Genomic DNA, 19,074 nt, shown 5'->3' with positions numbered 1-19,074 from the left:
CATCCCATATTTTCTGCCTATATTCTCCCCAGATCATCCTTAAATGTATTCCTAATAAGCTTCAAAATGTTCTTTTCAGATGCAGTTCGGATCTCTATCTAACGGACATATATATCTACTTAAAATAATGATCTAACAGAGAAAGACTTCTTCTACACTTGCCTCAAGGTAAATTTCTATCTTATATGCTTAAGTAAGATTCCGTCCATATTTCATATTCCGTTCCCCCTTGATTCCACAAATATTGAGCATACGTCATGTGGTACGCTCTGGCAAGCTACCATTCAGGTTTTTCTTTTACATGATGCTTTTTTGTGCAACTTTTTCTAGTTGCTGGCTAGCATTTAAATTGATTTTGGCTTTTGTGCCTCGAAATTGGAGTACTCTTAAACGGTGGCAAGGTCAGTCGTCCGCCACGCTTGGCCATCTGCACAAATTCGATGATCATCGCGATGACTGCGATGACTACGATGACTGCGATGACTCCAGTGACTGCGATGACGATGTTGATGAGGTTGGATGATGTCTTACTACTCGCTTGTTTCGACTCAGAACAAACAACTTGTAATTGGGTCGACTTTTGTGAGTCTGGTCTCTGGCAGAGTAATCGAGCAATCATAAACATTCAGCATCAGCGGCAGCACGAGAACGCGCAAAGACCTTAACAAATGGCCAAGTATAAGGCATAAAGAAGCTTTATCAAACGCTTCACTGATCCGACTTCAACCTCAACTTCCACTTCAATGTTGTGCACTCGAGTATCTTTGTTGTTTCTTGGCTTTGTTTTCCTCTCTCTGTTCGTGTGAACCGAGTGTAAGTTAAGGACGACCTTTGGCTAGACTCTTGATCGGAAGATGACACCTTCAACCAGCCTTCGGTGATCCATCCATTCCGTGCGACTCCGCAGTGAGCAGCATGACTCAGCAGCAAGTTGCATTGATTTCTGTTTTCTGTTTTTTTGTTTTTTGTTTTTTGTTTTTTGTTTTCTGTTTTGTGTTTTCCAAACGAGTTTGGCATTTGTTTGTTTGCCTTAAATATACAGTTTTATGTGCGGGCATAAACATAAATAATATAGTTATTGTTTCATTGGCCGTGCCGTGGGATTATTTGCTTTGGTGCGAGTTAACTGCCCCCAAATTGATGGATTGTCTGCGGGGAATGTGAGCCTATAAATGTTAATCGATTGCCATTTGGCCTAAATGTTAACATTTTGTGGGGTTTATTGATATTTAATTGGTTTCTGAATGATGCTGGCCCGCGTATATGCCCTGATCTCTGACCCCGAGCACCAGATGTTCCCCGTTCATGACTCGATTCAGATTTAGCCAGATTTCTGTTTGGGGAAGCATTTATTTAGCTTGGAAATGGTGCTATTTAATGTCCTTTCGTTTTTCTTTTCGCTCTAGTATGTCCAACCAGCGCTTATATTATCCAGCCTTGCGGTTTCTCCAGCCTCTCCCAGGGAAAGACTTCCGCGATATTTCTCTTTCGAATGTGTAGCTTTTGAGCAATGTCAATCGTTGGTTGTTTTTTATTATCTTTTTACAACCCTTCTTGCTGTTCCCCTTCTGCTCTGCTGTGCTCTCCTGCTGCCGTTGCTGCTTATCTGCTGTTCATCTGCTGTTTTTCTCTCTCTACTGTTACTGCTGTTGCTCTGCTGTTGATCTACTGTTAATCTTCTGTTGATCTGCTGTTGATCTACTGTTAATCTTCTGTTGATCTGCTGTTATTCTGCTGTTGATCTGCTGTTACTGCTGTTCCTGCGGCGACGGCGAACGGCGAACATCAGCAACAGCAGAACGAGATCTACAGCAGATGATCGGAAGATAAGCAGCAACAGCAGGAGAAGAGCACAGCAGTGAAGAAGAGGAACACCGAGAAGTCGTAAGGGGAGAATCGCAGCTGCCATCCGATCGTACAAGCAATCAGCAGTACCAGCCGCATTGAGCCGAGATCGAGCCGTGCAGTTTAAAATAATTGTTCCTCTCAGTTTGAGAGTATATCTTATATATGTATGTATATCTTGATCAGCATCAATATCCGAGTCGATACTTGACGCCTAGTTGTCGGAGACTTTAAGAGCTACAGATTCTGGATATCACACGGCTACAAGTGTGTTTCTAAGCTCCGACCCCTTCCGCCCGCACAACGAATGAGCATCCAATATTTTAGAGACACGAAAAAACCGAAATTCATAGAGCAGGACCATATCTAACAGATTGCCGAATCTGGCTTCGATCTGTATTTAATTATTCTTTCCACGCGCTTGCTCATCCTCTCTCTTTCCCGCTTTCTCTCTCCCTCTTTCTCTTTCTTGCTATCTCACTCTTAATCGTGCAGTTTGCGTCCCCTATCGATGTGTTGAAGTAAGAAGTGAAAGAGAGAGAGACAGATGTAGAGGAATAAAAAGCTTAAAATTGAGTATAAGCGAAGTGCAAGATCTCTCTATGTTTTTCCATCTCTCATTAGATCGCGGAGAGATCGCAGAGAAATCCCCCACTCTCCATCTTTGTTAAAAAATTTGCCGCATCAGAAGAATGGGAATCATTCGAGTTTCGAAAAACTGACACAGAAATTGCAGGATTGAGCAATTGAGGAATTGAGCTACAATGTAGATCCCAGCTGGATCCGAAAATGCGTCCTATGCTCGTCGCTAAATGCGTCGCTTAATATACATATGTATGTATGTACCTTTCCAGCTTGTCGATGCATGCATCCTGGTAGTCATGGACATGGATCCAGCCGACGCCATCGAAGTGCGCAGCCACACTGCCACACAAATCCTCTGGCAGCTTCTGTTCATAATGGGTACAATCACTAAGCACACAACCTCTGCTCTCTTTCGAGGACCAACCTTCTGTCCGTATGCATCCAAACGTGCAGAACGTAAAACGTTTGCTATCTCTTTCTAGCGCTTGTCTCTCTCAGAGTAGAGAGAGAGAGAGTACTAAATTCATCTTGGAGGAAATACGATACATGCGGCAGTCATCGACTGCGTACCGGGTATAAAAGTAGAGCTGCGGCCCTTGCCGAAAATCGAGTTTCTATTACACAGAAGCTCGCCGGTATGAAACAAGCAGCAGTGACGACTTCCGGCAGTGCACGAACAGCAGAGGGCGCTGGCGGATCCACGCCAAGTTTGGACCCCTTGGGGATGAAAATTCATGTCCTGCGCCAAGTTCTGTTGCACTAGTAGTTCCAAAGAAAGCCGCCAGTGTGAGATGTAAAATTTGAATCTATGAACGACGTAAAATTCCTTTAAAAATGGTTGTCAAGGCCCCCTAAGAGATTAGCCCATTCCAGGGCAGATCCTCTCAATAATTCCTAAAGTTTTTTCCAGTTCTTGTGATGTAGTCCAACAATTTCTTGTGGTACAACAAAATATAAATAGATTTAAAAAAAGCACACCCACAGCTTGCTATTCATTGGAATTTTCTAAAGAAAGTCAATTTTTAAACAAAAGCTAAATGCAAACTGGCTTTTGGCCTTTTAGCCCGCTCTGCCTTCTGCTCTCTGGCTATGAAAAACAATTTGTTGCTGTCTCGGTGGTCAGGAGGGGGAGCCAGGAGCCATAAATATTCTCCTGCATCTTTCCAAAGTGATTCCAGTTTCAAAATCGATCACCCACTTTATCCGATTCTCATCCAAAGTTCGATTTACTTTGATAAACAAATAATCGTATGAATAATACACAATATCTTTTATGTATCTCGTTTTTGGGGGTGGGATATAAACCGCGGCCGCAACAAGTCGGAAATGGAGCATCTGCGAAAAGTCGAGAAAAACTTTTGCAAATATAATTGTAATGAGGGAAAGAACTTTGGCCAGTGGGCCTAGTCCCCCAGTCCCCCCAGTCCTCCCAGTCCTCCCAGTGCCTGGTCCTTCTCGTGCGTCTGGTGTCATCTTTCCTTTCGTTATTCTGTCGTTAAAGTTAAATGGTCTGTGTGATTGCCCCAGAGAGTCGGGGGGCGGAAGTCGGTTGCTAAGGAAGCCATCCCAAGGTCATAATGAAAGCAGACAAACCCAATCAGGCAGCATCGCTTACAGATTGCATTTCCCTTAGATGATTTCTTTCTTAATTTTCTCTCTCGCCTTCTTTTCTTTCTGTATGAAGAGGTATTTCCCAGGAGCAGGGAAACGGCAAAGAAAGTGAAATTATAAGTAGCTGCAATAAGTGGGAATATTGGTTGGGAATTTACATATCTGAGTGGGCTAAGGCACTTAATGGAGTTGCTGGGGATTGTGGTGATGGAAGAGGATGATAATGATAATGGCTCCCTTTATTGATTCTTCTTCTGAAAGGACCCCCGGAAAACCCTTTTAGCACTTGAATAGCGAATAGCTCTTCTTTCCTCACTGGAAAGTCCCAATTATTGGGGATTACACATGCTCGTATGTGCCAGATCAAGGATGGCTTATCTGAAACTCAATGAATCCAATGGTCTTATCAATGAACTATTAACCTTAGCCAACCCCTGACAGCCCCTGAGACCCCCCCCTCCCCGTTGCTCTCTAAGCCACACTATTCACCGAAAAAAAGCGCAAAACTTGTGTGTGCGTGAAATATGTGCAAGTGTCAGCTTTTCAATCCGAATCAATAAACTTTGAATGGTACGCAATGGCATGTGGCATGTGGCACTGGCAGGAGGATACATTGTTCCAGCACTGGCATTCCAGCAGTCACTCGATATGCCACCCCGGCCCGGCCCGCCCCGCCCCGCCCGCTCCATCCTACCCACAATATCCTTCTCGCAGTGTCACATTTTGCATGATTTTGCTGACAGAAGTTTGTTTGTTGCCTGTTGACATATGGCGGGGGTGTCGGGTCTGTTCTGCTCTGTGCGACGGGGTTTGGGCCAAGAGGTGATTGCCGTTTAAATTACGAAATCATCCATGAATAGGGGAACAGTGCGGGGCAGAGAGTGGCAGACGGCAGGGGGTAGGGGGCAGGGGGCAGGAGGCAGGAAGCTTTTTGGGTTTGCGAAATTATAGTGCATTTGTGTTTTGTAATTAGACCCCAAATACCTATTGATAGCCGAGGATAGCCGTCCCAATCCGGTCCCCTTCATGTGGCATTCAATGGATGTGTCCCCGAACGTATCCGTGTGTGTTTGCAGTGGTTTTCCCCCTACATATGTTTGTGTGCGTTCTGTGAAAAGTGGCTTAATGAGGCAACACTTTTGGCTCAATGCAAAGAGTGGCCCACAAATCCGAGTTCTCTTTCCCACCCGCAAAAAGACGATAAAACAAAAACGACAGCCGCAATGTTGACACGCCAAATTTTGTGTAAAATGATCGGCCCAAGGACCTGGCACTCGAACGTCGAATGTCTGTGTGGATTCTTCATGCGAATGTCGAATGTAATCGGAGCCAGTGAATGCACTCGATTGGTCCGCTTTGTCGGCTCTTTGAAGTGGGATTAGATTTGTGTGTGGGGATTGTGTTCAGGGCGAATTTTGGGCCAGGCTCTTCAAGGATCGACGTCTCAAGGTGTATTCTCTCTAGACAATTAGGTTAGCTCTCGCTTTCGGCTTAGCGATGACGATTATTGATCGATAGGTGCCCATCCCATAGGCAATATAGTCTACTGGAAGGAGGCCTCCTGCGAAAAAAGGACACGTAGAGTAATGAGAGCTTCGATTATAAGAGCTACCAATCTGGGAACAAGTGCCGCTTCAAGTCTCAACTCATCATCACCATCAAAATTGGGTCCTTCGAGCCGGATTCTTCATTGATCTGGAGAACAAAAGTCGCATCTACAACAGGGTTTATATATATTCTATTCCATTTTACCTTTGGATTTTTACCCATGGGTCCCATTCGATGGAAATGAATTTTAGAATCTGCAAGTTATCGTTTGGTAAATGTATCGAGAATGATTATATGCAAAAAACGATAACTTATCGCTTTCAATATGTTATCACTGATCAGTTATCATCGCGATTATCGAACTATAGAGCGAAATCTCTTCCTGAACTTTCCATCTGCCCTTCCTTCAATCTTTCTTTCTCTTCTGCATTTTTTGTTTAATTTCTTTATTTTTTGTCTGTTTTTAATCCCCTACGGACTATAAATTCCTTCCCAATCACTCTACAAACGTTGGGCCAAAAAAACGAATCGAATTTGTACATTTTATTACGCTTAAAGGCTATGGATACCCTGTCCTGTCCATCCTGTCCGTCCTGTCCCGTCCTGTCCTGTTCTCTGGCTGAGTCCTGGCCAATGCAAATTGACATTCCAGCTGACACATTGAGTGGACTGGCCGACACAACCTCCAACCTCCAACCTCCAACCCCCTGCCCCCCCCCAAACCCCCATCCCACAATCGACTTCAATTGATTTGCGAAAGAGCTGAGTCGCAGTCGAAAGTCTTTCTCTCCCTCTCTCGCTCTCGCTCTCGCTCTTCTATCTAACGGTCGTGTTGTCCTTGCGGCAAACACTCGACACAAAAAGAGGGCAAAACTTAGCCAAAAAGTGGCCCAAACACACACACACACACATAGAGATACATATATGTATATAGTTATATAAACTCTCTTTCAGGCAGCGATGATGATGCATCAATGCATGCAAATTTGTTAGCCACAAATAAGTTGGGGGCCCAAAGTGGTTTTCGGGTTTTCCACCAACACCAACACACACATTTCTGTTGCTGTTGCTGTTGCTGTTGTGTGGTGGTTGCAAGTGTTGCTAGTGTTGTGGCGGCGTCTGTCAATGGCAGTGATTTACATAATATGGCCATTCGCCCAACTCAATGCAACAATTTCCTGTGTGTGTGTGTGTGTGTGTGTGTGTTTGTGTGTGTGTGTGTGTGTGTGTGTGTACCGGCAGTTTGTCCTGTACGGGTCGTGTCGGATCGGGTCGGGTCGCTGTTGCACCCACCTATTGTTTGCCTATTTGTTGGTTTGTTTGGCCCTTTGCCTTTGCTGGTCTTCTGGTCTGTGTTTTTGCCAACGTACAAAAGTTATTAGTCAGCTCGATGAAAAATCAATCAAACGGAAGCCCCCTCCCTCCCTCCCTCCCTTCCTTCCGCCGATCAAACAAACATTTCATTATTTTTGTCGCTCCAGTCAACAACTAAACAAACAACTTGGGACTGGGTCTGGGGAAATGCTAAATTTTAACTAGAAAGGTGGGTTAGATATCCCTGCACTGGCCCAACCGATCAAGAAGATGTGTACTCTACAGATTCCATTATTCTTCGCTCTCTCCATGGCTCCTTCCAGGGTATAATGATGCCCCACACCAAACGCACACACGCTCTATCTATCGCTTCTATTCATTCAACAAATACCCAATAATTGGCCTAAAACTCTCGGTAATAGGATTTTTCCCCAGTGTCTGTCTGTCTGGCTGTGCTTTTGGGGGATGCGGAAATTGATTCGGCTAAGCACACACCACACACAACTCTACAGCTCTTAATTTTTGATTGGCTTTGTGGCAAATCAAATGAAATGTCCTACGACCGAACCACTTGGCAGCTAAATTAACTTAAACAAGTCAATAAATTTAATTACAAAAAATTAGTTTTCCCAGCTGCAGTGCCAGCCCCCCCTAAGGGCGGTGTGTGGGTGCAGCCCCCCACGCTTCTCTGTAATCCCAAATTTGTTGCATACGCATAGGCGTAGCTTAGTTATTTGATGACATTTGTACATATGTATGTATGTGCGGGTATGCACGAGTGTGTATGAATGTATGTCGCCCCTCCTCAGGCCTCGTGATGTCTTGTCAGGGCGAAATCCTGGCCAATTTTATGCATGTCCCTCGTCGGACAACAGCAGGCGAGAACTATGAATAGTCCGCATTGACAAGTGTTTTCGGGGTCAGGGGCAGGGGCAGGGGCAGGGGCAGGGGCTACAGTGCGGGGCCCAGGATGTGGGCCTGGCTTGGAATGACAGCTGATTCGGTTGTGGTCGGTTCAGGGGCTTGTGATGGACGATACGATGCATGTATAGTTCTCTTGTAATTTGCCTCTCATGAATTTGTTTACATATGTAAGTGTGGGGGAAAGATAGAGACGGCGAGAGACAGAGAGAGAAAGACAGAGTCTGTAAGGGTCTGTAAGGGTCTCTTAGTGGAAGATTATACAAATTTTATAGAATTTATTGCCTAATCCAAACCAAAACTCAGTTCATTTTTGAATTTGGTTACAAAATCATTCATCACTGCATCTATAAGCCACCGACTGAGTCGAATCACTCATTAAATCAATCATCAAATGGCCTCAAATGGAATCTTAATCATGGCTAATGGTTCACCCACTAGAACATATACCATCCCATCCATCTCTGATTTTTAAATATGATTTGCTGCTTGGACAGCTAGACTGCCTTCTACAGACGCCTGCAAAGCCAATCCAACAATTTTAGCTACCGCATTAGCAGCGACCAGGAAGCAGCGACCAAGCAGCGAGGAGCAGTGCAGGCATCCCCAGGCCCAATACATTCCATACACTGGAGGCTCTATTAGGTCTAATCACAGCTAATTTAGCTAACACACTGATACACACGCAGAGAGATACTTTCGCACACAGACACAGATACACACATTTAGAGAGCACAGAGCGAGCTCCACTCCACCACAGAGGGAATAGCATATGTCTGTGGAAACCGGCATTTGGCAGCGGGATCAACCGAATTGCAGCAGATGCAATCATAAAATCTGTTCGGAGCAACAACCAACTTACTCCAGCCCCACCCCCCTCCGGGGAACGAGCAATCCCTGCTGATGACAAATGTTGTTGCAACAAACAGGGGCTGGTGCTTTTTGGTCAGAAGTGAACAATGTTTGCTCAACAATATAACAGCTAAATATGTACTCTTAAAGGGGCCACCGATGCAGATCTTAGTTGAAGAAAGAGATACATTAATCAGGAATTATCAATGGAATAATATACAACTAGGGAGTTCTTTAGTTGTCTCGAACTGGAGGAAAATATGGGAGGATCAGCTCAAAGAACTGTTCTCATGAATATTTCATTAATCATGTCGATACCCTAGTTATGTATATACATATATTAGTTCTCCAGACCTCAATCTGGTTCAAAGCTTCTGAAATCATGAATAATGCCCAACTCCATTTACCTTCTGCTTCACTTATTCTTATCGAAATGCAAACGGGGCAGGACTAGGAGGACTCCATCCAGGGGGGGGGGGGGGGGGGCAGGACTGACACTGGCTAAACATATATTTGAAATGAAGACCCTGGCCAAGCCATACCCCCATTACGCCCCAGTCATAAATGCACGGCTATGCGGGGATCGGGGGGGAGTGTACTCCACTGCAGTGGTCGTTGCTCGTCGCTGGTCGCTGGTCGCTCTTGGACATGCGTAATTAGGTTTGTTGTTGCCACTAAATATGCGTGTCAAGTTTCCAAATGCCACTCCCCTCCACACACAGTTGGGGGCACGGGCACGGGCACGAGTATCTCAGCGTGCTCTGTCCTCTGTGCTCTGTTCTCTTCTGCGTGTGTGTGTGTGTGTGTGCGTGTGTCTGGGTTTCAGGTCCATAACGGAACTGGTAGGCAGCGCCGGCAATTGTTAATGTCCTTCATATGCACGAGTACGGTATGTGCATGCAGTCTCCATGTCTCCTGCACTGACTCCTGCGGCAGCATTTGCTGCCTACGTAAATCAGAACGAAACCTCATTTCCGTTGCAGACATTTCACACCCATCACAAGCTAATTTCGGGTTTTGTTTTAATAATCATCAACTGTCATCGGAGGAGGCTAGGCATGGACAGCACAGGGGGAACGGGGTTTGGCCTGACATGGACAGGAGATTTTCAAGGGAAATTTGTAGGGACTTCTGGGAGATCTTTCACCTTAGAATATTAAATCTTGTTTAAAAAGGTTATCAAACTTGTTATTCATCATTAATGTATGCTTTCCAGTGTTGTACACTGCTATGAATGGAGTGTTCCCCAATGTTCCTTATCCATTCTCAATCAGATGTTAAAGTGCTTCCAATTATAATATAATCTTGATTGATTGATTGATTTGATTCCAGTGTTGGACAATAGCTTTAAGAGCTTAGAACACAAAGAATAAAAGGATGAGCGGTGAAGAAACTCCAAATATTCTTCAATTTACATTAAGCGAAGTAGCAGTGCTCGTCAAGGCCAACATTCCTTACCTTTGGGGCTTCGTCCATGCCTCCCTTCCAACTGCCTTCCAGTGTTGAGCAACGAATTCATTGCGAAACAAAAGTAAAAGCTAAATCCTATTTAATTACAGCAGACTATTAGTTGTTTGCCTTAAAAGGGAAACTTTCTTCCAGTTGGTTCCCCTAAAGTTAATCTGCGAGTAATTCTCCTAAAAAGACTGTTCTTCTCTTTAAGTTTGCTTTTAAAGTTGACAATGGATTCGGGGTTTGGTTTGACTAGGCGCACTAGCAGACATGCTGTTAACGACATGAACAAACACGCACTCACTCCCCTACCCCTGCCTCTAGCCTAGTTTTAACACTTGAGCAGCACTCGGGCGCAAATCGCTTGCCGCAACTGTACTTGTTGCTTGTGAATTAAACGCCTCCGCCTGAAAGTAGGCAGAACAAATTTTGCAAATGGCAATGAATCGACACGAGACGGCTCTGGAGCTCAGGACCGTAGCCGAAGCGAAGCTGAGGCTCTGGCAAATAGCAAATGCATTTTCAATTAAACGTGCTGCCACTCCACGGTGGAAGAGGGGCGGCGAACAGGCAGGGGGTGCGTCTGATGGGAAGTCTGCAGTTTGTCATTTCATTTGTTGCTTTTTTAATTGAATCAACTTTGGGGCCAAGAGCGAGGCACAAAACTCTTTTAAGAAGAGATAAGCTTCCAGTAAGAGAGGGCTCTGGCTCAGGCTCAGTGCTTCTGTGTTTCATTTCCACTGCATTCCGCCTCCCTTAGCGAATCTCTTCATCGGTCCTGTGCGCTCTTATTTCCACACTGCTTGCATTTTTTCTCTTTTGTTCAATCTGGTTCGTTCAATCGTTCTCTTTCGTTCAATCTTCCTCGGCGTCGTTCTCTCTTAATTTAAACTTTCCCTTAAGCTCAATTGGATTGCATTCCTTCGGCTTCACGCCATGCCCTGACCCCAGACAACATAAATTTCATTGAGAACGAACCAAAAGAACGAACCTTCTTTTGTTTCCCTGTTTGTTCCTGCAATTGTTTTCATCCTGGAGGAGAGGAGAGGAGAGGAGGGGCGAGGGAATGGTCAGGAGGGTAGCAAAAACATGGCACATCGAATTAGTTAATTGCATAAAGTACTCCTCGTTGGACGACTGATAGAGCAGACACTTTGGCTGACAAAGTTGTCTGGCCGTAAACAATGCTGTCAGTGGATACGAGTAGTAGTCCAGTCCCTAACTCTAGACTAAACTAAATGGCCACTCATTTTGTTTGTTTGCTGCTCACTTTGGCAGTGCGCCCATTCCCGGATAAATGACTGGAAATTTATGTCCGCCCCGGTCCGGTCCGAGGCCCCAAAGGGTAGTAGAGGGGAAGGGTTCGGTTCTGAAAATGGTTTCCGAAACTGCTGACAAACATGATGCACCCGACTAACAAGTAAACTTGTTATTGCCAAGGCTAATCACTTGAATGTGCGCATTGTTCGAATTTCATTATTATCGTCTAGGACCTGGGGCCTGGGGGCTGGGGGCTGGCCGCTGGATCTGGTGCTCTGCGTGCCAGGATATGGACAGCACACGGACAGCCATCTATAGTTTTTGCAGACTTAAACAGCAAACAAAGTATATTTTTAATAGTTTTTGTTCAGATTTCTGCTAGACCAGAATCCGATACGAAAATGATTTAATTTGGACTTCAGCGGGGAGCCAAAAAGCAGGCTACATTTCTTGTACATGAACTCCAAGGATAAAGCAGATATTTAAAGAGGAGACATGTTTACCATATTTAATGCTTTTCTTAGATGTTTTTTTCATGTTTTCCACGACTTTTTGTGTCCCACACATAATTAACCTGCGAACACTAATTACAGTAGCTGGCTTAATTAGATAAATCTCATTTCCAATCTCCTCGGCTTAATATCTAACAAAAATATTTACACTTTCCTGCAACATTTTTTCCCACGCTCCGCATCTATTTTTTATTTTATGCCATTTTATTTTTACAAATTAATATCGTAAACATTCTCCGAGGAAAAACATGCAGGGAAAAGCGAAAAAAACGGGGAAAATTGTTTTTGACGGCGAGAAATTTTCCACATTCGTAGAACGAGTCAGCGGAGCATCAAAACAATTTGAAAGCCGCGCACAAACAAGCGCGTGTGACAGGAAAAACGATGCAAATGGAAGCGGGGAAATAAAATGCAGGGCAGAAAAAAGCGTGAAATTAACTCAAAATATAAGCAAACCATAAATTATATGTGGCATGACATGTGAAATTACTTAATCAAATTAATTTTTGCACTTCACACAGAGGCAAACACACGCTGCGGATGGGTGGGGTGCGGATCCGGCCTGTCAGAGTTGTATTTACAAAAATCCCTTAATTTATTCAGTGCCAAAGGACGGCCGAGAGTAAAGCCAATTAGTGGGGGAGAATGGAATTTCAAAGGGAATGTTCCTAGCTAAATGAAAGCCGAAAAATTTCAAGAGCTCCTATCTTACACTTGGTATTTTCTAATGGAATACCGAAACTTATCAACAATACTCGTATCGCACCTCTCTCTGTCTCTCCCTTTCTTGTCACAGTTCATCAAGCCTCCCGCCGACCCACACACATTTTGTAGCGCTTGGTTAGCCAATAATTCTCTTTGCTTTCATGCCTTCCCTCCATTCAGCCACTCTCGCTCCATTCTAACTTTCTGCCATTTATAATTTCTTTTTATTTACAATATTCCAACCCGAAACAACAAAAGAAAGAACAATCTTTTCATAAAATCACGCAAACGCCGCGCTGAATAAGCTGGCAACCCTAAACAACGAAACAACAATGCAATTTTTACTGTTTGTCGCCTACTCCTCACATCACTCTCCCCTCCACACCGCCTCTCTTTGACTCACTCTTCACTCAGAACAGTCCCCTGCCGCCCCCTCCTGCAGAGGAACATGCATGTCACAATGCGGCAGACAAGAGCAGCAACAGCAACAGCAAAACATTTAAATCAAAATGATAAAGTTGCATACTTGAGTAGAGTTATGCGAGTGGAGGGAGAGACAGAGAGAGGGAGAGAGCAGAGCAGAGGCCCAGAGAGCGGCAAATAAATATGAAAACATTTTTTCTCATTGCGGTTTACCGTTGTTGTTGCTGCTGCTGCTATGCAATGGCAACGAGCGTGCAAAATAATACGAGTATGCCAACAACAATGCAATGCTCTTTGAAACGCAAGCAGAGGCAGAGCCAGGGAGCAGAACAGGAAAGGTAGCTTCGTGTATCGAGGACTGTGATACCCTTGCAAAACCACGTTGTAGTGATCGGTTTCGATGCCTATGATCCGTGAATATATTTAGACTCCAAACCGAGGGAATATTTTCAGAGATGAGATGCAAACATTTAGTCTAAATCATCATACCCTACTGTAACGGCATAACAAGGGCAGCAGCAACAGGGAGAACAAGAACAAGAACAAAGCAGCAGAAATAATAATGGAGGAACAAGGAGAACAACAAGAACCACACAAACGTTGTCTCTGCTTCTGCTTCTGCTGCTGCTGCTGCTGCTGCTGCTATTGTTGTGTAGGTGTGTGTGTGCTTTAGCTGTTCTGTTGTTCTATCTGTGTTAAGGCAACATTCGCATGTAAAACGCACTATGACCCCGCCACTGTCTCCTTCCATCGCTTTCCATGACAGCAAGCCACAATGAGATGGCTATCCCAGTCCCTCCTCTCGCACCAAATCTAAGGCAGAGCGGCTTGCCTGCCGCTCACTCTCACGCTCTTCTACTCTCGTTAAGTTCCCTCGGCTCTCTCTCCCTCTTCTACGCTCTCCTACAGCTTCGTCTGTGGCCTGTAGCTCCTTGTGCACACTCATCTCCTCCCCAAAAAGTACTAGAAAAAAAAGCCAAAAACGGAAAAATAATTAGAGTAGTTTAATTTCGTATAACTTTGTTAATGATATAAACATAAGGCTAATGGCTGATGGGGGGTGAGGCGGGGTCTGGTCCTCGTCCTCTTGCTGGTTCTGGTCCCTCTTAAAATGCTGGACACTTGATACTTATGGATACGACGCAATTGTGCAGAAAATTGTTCGAAAATTAAGAAATATTCTAGGAAAATGTAGGAAGGGAGCAGGGACGGGACCTAACATTTGATATGAATGTGGGGAAAGTTTTAAGTTTAAAATCATTAAATATGTTCTGGAAAGGGGGGATCTGAGGGGAAGACTGTACAGTAATTGAGGAAAAGCTTGCCGCATTGAGAGAATTTCCCCAATTTGTATCAAATTTGAGCAACAAATTTATTTTCAATCAACATCCTCCAGGAATACTGTATGTTATCAAAGCAATTTCTAATCAGAGTTATTTTCCACTTCTCGTATCTCTTTTTTCCCATTTTTATTCCCATAACAGTCCCCTGTCGCCCTAGTCTCTACTCCCCCACAAAAGAGAGACAATTTCTAATGTATTCCAATCATTTTTTTTTATTTTTTATTTTTCATCCTTTTTGTTGGGAAAATATTTTTTCTCCTAGGTTTTCCGACTCTAATATTTTTTTGTTTCATTTTTGCCATTTTGGTTAACATTGTTTTGGTGACAGTTGCACCCGCATCTCATTCTCTCGCCCCTCCTACCCCATCTACATTACTCTCTGCCCCTCCATTTGACACACGGCAACATTTTGCCTTCTGTGTTGTTTCAGTAATTGTTGTTGTAGGGTTGTCATAGTTCTTTGCTTTTCTGTTGCCTCCATTGTTGTCATAACTGTTTTTGTTTACGCTGCATATTTTTCTCGTGGGGTCCTAAAACCCCCCCCTCTATATATGTGTGTGTGTGTGTGTGTTATTGTTGTTGCAACATAAATTTAAACGTGACATTTAGACACTCGACTCGACTCGACGCGACTGTGGAAGCACGGCCCATTCAGTCACCGGGTTGGGGCCTCTCAAGTGTTTGGCACGCATTGAAATGCCTTGAAAAGGGAAGAAGGTACTACTACTGTTGGGATGGTGGTACTTCATTCTTAACCTCTTCAACTTGTGAACCGAGAGTCTGTCACGGCCCCAGCCCCATCACACAGCGCATTTGTCGTCGAATGATATATGATGGGGGTCGGTCGGTCGGTCAGGAAAAGGTTGCAAGTGTTGAAGGAATTTTGTATTGTGAATGATGATGATGGATGGGGAGATCTCCTATGTCTAGAATACGGGAGTACTATCGGGAAATTTTAGGGAATTTCTAAGGTTAGTTCGATTCGTATTTCTTGTATCTCTTCAGGCTTTCAATGCTTACATAGTGTGGATAAATGGATATATATGGTTACAACACTTCCCTCAGGCACATATCTTTCTCTCTCTAAACGAAAACATATTTGAACCGTAAGTGTCCGTCCAAGAGAGCAATCTCTTTCTGTATGTATCAACAACAGACAAACTTCTTGCCTTCATTTGGGCGCAATCTTAAAGATGTTTCCTCCTTAACCTGCCCCATAACCATAAAATGCCCAAAAGTCTTATCTCTCTCCCTTTTTGGCCACACAAAAGCTAGAAATACTTTAAGCCCAAGAGAGCCAGGAAGAATCTTTAGAATGCTTTTTGACAGACTCGGGGAACTTACTTAGACGACCTTCAAGTGGAGCCGGGACGATGATGACTTGGAAACTCTTGCACTATTTCATCCCCCCCTTCATCGCCCTCCCATCCACTGCTCAGACAACACAAACATATTCTCCGGGCTCGGGTTCGGGCACGCGGCACGGGGCACGGGCGCATGGTGCGTATGATAAAGCGTAAGCGAAACCCCAACATTGCTCATACGTCACGGTGCACAAAAGCATGCAAGGGAAGTTCTGCAAAAGGACGCGGCTGGAGGGGTGCCATGAGTGGAGGCAAGGGATGACTTCAGTTCGAGTGCAAGTTGCGTGTCCTTATCGCTTGGCCTCCAAGCTTAAAGCGCTCTCAAGTGCACTTAACTACAAAAACAGCAACCAGCAACTGCAAAACAAGTAAGAAAGGCTAGTCTTTGGGCCGCAACCTTAGATACCCTCAAAGATTGATCCATTGGGAAACGAATAAGATTCCCAGCGATCTGTATACACTGCCTTCCTACTTACTTACATATATGTACATATGTATGTATACCGCGTATATAAGTCTCAAAGTTTTCTGCCTATGCTTTGCGAATTTCATCATACCCTTCTGGAAGGGTATAACAACAAGTGGCAGAGCCGTAAACAAGCTTCACATGTGGCATTTTATTAAAGTTGATGCCCGCCCAAGCAACGGCAACGGCAATGGCAGCCGCAGCGGCAGCGGCAACTTAAAATGCATTTAAGCCAGGATGGATACCGAGCTCAGGGGCGGCGCCACAGCTCCACAGCTCTACGACTCCACGGCTCAAAGAACGTGGCCAACTTTTGCAATTGTGGGACTATCAAACAAAACTTTTGCCAAAGCACAAAGCGTTAGGAAGCGGGGCAGTGGGTACAAGGGAGCTGTACAGAGGAGATGGGAGGCTGGAAGCAACAACCAAAGTGTCATCATGACCAACATCCAAGAGAGGCAGCAACAGCAGCAACAGGAGCAGCACATGAGTTATTGCATTGTCGCCGGCGTCGTCATGGTGGCTCTGGCTCTTCCCCGCCTCCCTATAGTCCATTCTAACTGTACTCTGCCGCCTTACTCCTTTAAAACTCAGTACTGCCTGCCGTTTTCCTGGCTCCTCTAACATTCTGCCAATCTCTTCTAACCTCTGCTGCTGATTTTTGCTGCTGCTGCGCTTCTGCGTCTGCTTCGGCTCTGGCATCTCTTCGCGTCCCCTTCCAACACTTGTTTCGCTGTCCTGCTCCTGCTGCTTCTTCCCTTCGCTGCTGCTGTGGCTAGCGGTTCTTCTGGATGCTGCTGCTGCCGCTGCTCTGCTGTTGGGTTTTGTCGCGACAGACGGATTTAGTGAAGCTTAGCAAAGCAAAGCAAAGCAAAGCAACATCAAAAAATTATTCGGGTGAACAGCAGCAACAACAACAGGATCAGGAGCAGAAGGCGGCAGCAGAACAGCAGCACTGTTCACAGCAAACAGGAAGGAAGGAAGGAAGGAAGCAAATCAAAGCGGAGTCGACTAATTGATGACCTGGAATATGAATATAGAGCCTTGACCCAATTTCTCAATCCAACATTAATCGTTCCTTCAGTAAGTGGGACACGTTTTCCTAGTTATTCCAACCTGAGGTCCTATATACCCCTTTTCCATTCAGGGGTATCAGAGCATGAGCGACAGAAATGCAAATAGTAGAGCTCGTGTGCTCTTGGCTTAGCCTTCAAAAAGTGCGGACACACATTGACTCTCGCTTCTCGCCTAGAAGGTCTCCCCTTCTCCCGCACTCGTGCATTCTCGCAGTCTCTCGCTTTTCACACTTCCCCTTTCCTTAACACACCACTACAGCAACTACTTTTGTCTCTCGCGTTATTTGTTTGCACTTCAAAAGGATTTTAATCAAAGTTTTTCAAGTGACGTTCTCTATGGCAATCTCTTTCGCCCAGACTCGACAGTTGTCCAAAAGTTTTCCGTTTCCCAGGAGCACAGTAAGCGAAGAGGGGATGGAGGGGATGCAAGGCGCGGGAGTGCAGTCTTCTAGAGTGAGATTTATCTGCCATCATTCACAGTGATTTAATTATCATTTCTTTTCCCCCGAAGTTCTTGTTGTGGGAACAGAACACATAAAATTTATGATTGCAATTGAGAAGAGATTTCGTCCTTCTTTCGACGCAAGGCTTGGAGCGCTTCTATTGTTTGCGGGACTAAAAGGGGGGGCTCCTCTGGCTCCTCCACCTGTCCAATTCCAATTACCGATGGGATAGCAAAACTTTTTATTTGATTTAATCAGCGGTTCGCCGAGCAGAGAGCGAAGCACCACCACAGCCGTTGAAACTTTTCCGGCCTTGTTTGGGAACACACTGCACTTGCCGCTGCACTTTACTCTGCGGTTGACACCCTATCCGGGTCGGTGTCCATGTCCATGTCCGTGTCCGCGTCCGTGTCCGTGTCCTGGTCCTGGTCTAGTGCCTCCTGTGATGCCGTCTCCCATGTCCTTTGCCCCACTTGTAGCCACTTAACAAATTTTGCCCTGCGCCGTTTTTGAAGTTGTCTCGTCTCGCCCCTCTTTCAGCACAGAGCGGGAGAGAGAGGGAAGCCTCCCCAGATTGACTGCCAACTCGGGACTGTCCAATGGTCAGTGGTGCTCCTCCATGGGCCACTGAGAGCTGAGAGAGCGTGTCCCTGACACGAGGTGAGTGCTTAGGCTGGAGGACATTAGTTTTGGTCGCCGGGCCCGAGTGCATCATCGCAGCTGCTCGACCGAGTGTCTGGTCTGTCATTGAGGCCCGGGGAATGCCCCTGACTTGAAGCTGATGGCTGATGGTTGATGGTTGATGCTTGATGGAGTTTGCTTTTAACGCTGACAAAGCCAGCAACCAAAGCTGGAACTTGTGGATTCTCATCTTAAGCGATGACTATGACTCTATTTAAATCGCTTTCACTCCCCAGCTTTTTATACCTCAACAAAAAAAAACCCCTTTGAATAATTGGCTTTTAGCATTGTAAGCGTTTATTCAGCCATAAAGAATCCGCCAATGAACCATCCGGAACGGAACCCACTCAACTACGTCCATTCCCACACTCCATTAAAAGGGAATTTATGTGAATGCCTGAAAGTATGCAGCATTTTTTTTCGCGCCACATAGTTGCCGATTTCACGAGTATCAAAAGATGGCTAATTGTTGCTGTTGGTGTGATTGTTGTAATTTGTTGATTTTTTGATTAATATAAAGCCAGAAAAATATTGATAAATATTTGCCAAATGTAAAAAAAGTACACGGCATACCATACAGATGGAGAGAGATAGAGATAGGGAAATGATTTTGCTTTTGTTTGCTGATTGTTGGTTGATTTGTTTGCCAAATTGGTAGCCCCACAGATATAGG

General features: G+C 44.9%; 1 protein-coding gene across 1 annotated transcript in view; it reads left to right on the top strand.

The window, feature by feature from the left end:
- Nucleotides 1-18,724, top strand: part of LOC108151057 (helicase POLQ-like) — a 53,204-nt gene extending 34,480 nt beyond the window's left edge. Inside the window, exons 9-10 of the transcript XR_004471386.1 lie at nt 80-168; nt 18,261-18,724. The gene's annotated coding sequence lies outside the window, so the exon portion shown is untranslated. The remainder of the gene's footprint in view (nt 1-79; nt 169-18,260) is intronic.
- The last annotated feature ends 350 nt before the right edge of the window (nt 18,725-19,074 follow it).

The sequence above is a fragment of the Drosophila miranda genome, chromosome XR (genome assembly GCF_003369915.1).
Source record: "Drosophila miranda strain MSH22 chromosome XR, D.miranda_PacBio2.1, whole genome shotgun sequence".
Taxonomy (NCBI): Eukaryota; Metazoa; Arthropoda; class Insecta; order Diptera; family Drosophilidae; genus Drosophila; species Drosophila miranda.
This window is presented reverse-complemented; position numbering and strand designations above follow the sequence as displayed.